Source organism: Etheostoma spectabile, chromosome 10 (genome assembly GCF_008692095.1).
Source record: "Etheostoma spectabile isolate EspeVRDwgs_2016 chromosome 10, UIUC_Espe_1.0, whole genome shotgun sequence".
In the NCBI taxonomy this organism is placed as follows: Eukaryota; Metazoa; Chordata; class Actinopteri; order Perciformes; family Percidae; genus Etheostoma; species Etheostoma spectabile.
Genome location: NC_045742.1, coordinates 11492237 through 11493417, shown reverse-complemented (window position 1 = coordinate 11493417; position 1181 = coordinate 11492237). Strand labels below are relative to the sequence as shown.

At 35.5% G+C, this 1181-nt stretch overlaps 1 protein-coding gene and 1 long non-coding RNA gene across 6 annotated transcripts in view; one reads left to right on the top strand and one right to left on the bottom strand.

Moving 5' to 3' along the window:
• Positions 1 to 1181, bottom strand: part of diaph2 (diaphanous-related formin 2) — a 411623-nt gene that overhangs the window by 253573 nt on the left and 156869 nt on the right. The window lies entirely within an intron of this gene.
• LOC116696765 (uncharacterized) overlaps positions 1 to 1181 on the top strand; it is a 19753-nt gene that overhangs the window by 3787 nt on the left and 14785 nt on the right. The window lies entirely within an intron of this gene.

The following is a 1181-nucleotide window of genomic DNA, read 5'->3' as shown; positions in this document are numbered from 1 at the left end:
TTTTTAGTTTTTCTGCTAGGGAAGAGGCATTTTTGTGCTGTGAAAAACAAAGTTTTTTTGCTTGCATAACTTCAGTATCTTAGTAACTTGCCATGAGCTTTGACTGTGGGCAGAGAGCAGGGTCAATACCAGTAAACATGTTCAGTGCAGTGTTTTATGTCAAGTACTACTAAGTTCTGTGCAAGTGTTACTTCTAAACTCAGAGTACATGAGGAGGTTGTGTCTCTGCTGTTTCCATGCCTTTACTAACCAAAGAGAGCATGATCATAAGTTTAAAGTCATGTTTGTAGACGTGTTTGTAGAAAAGCATCTTACTTTTCCTGCTTAAAAGCTATAAGTTAGCTTGGCAGATGACCAGATATTGTCTCATTTAAAACACAAGTCATTATAAACTACATTCTGTAAACAAGTCAGATTAGGAGAACATTCTTGCATTAAATACATTTAAATTTGTTAAGTAAACACAAAAAGACTCTTGTGTTTTTGTGATACCCAGCACCATAAGTAATGCACCTAGTGGTGCTTGTGTTTAGTTACAGTTTTGCAAGTTCCACACTATGACATCAGGTACGTATTGAGAGAAACAAGTGGAATGTTTAAAAATGTATTTAAACTCAGTGGCAACTGCACTTATGGAAAATACATGAGTAGTCAAACCTGTTGTCTGCAAACTTCACACAATTAATTACACATACTACATACACGTTGTGACGGTAAATAGCAATAACTCCTTGAAGCAAGTCTAAATACAGTATGAGGATATGTTCTAATAATAGGTCTAGATATAATGGTTGTGTACAGTTTATATGAGATCACAACTTGAGCGGCTCATGAAACAGTAACCATTTCATATGCACATCCTGTATGATTTATTTGAAACTAATTAATTAACTTAATCTAATCTGGATTTTGTATTAATAATTTTCTATATGTTACAATATCTCTTAGTTGGTCCCACAAAATGTGCAACTGTGTCAACAGGTTGCAAAAACTGGACTGAACTCATCACTGTCAGTGGATGAATTCATAATTATCAATCATAGAGCCACAAAAAAAGATCCTTCAGTGCTGCTGATTACGCTTGCCCAATGGAGACAAAATTCATATTAACACCACTTATAGGGAGAGTTGTGATGTCCAAAGGGTTGGCCGCTTGTGTTTATGATCTCAGTGTGTGTGTG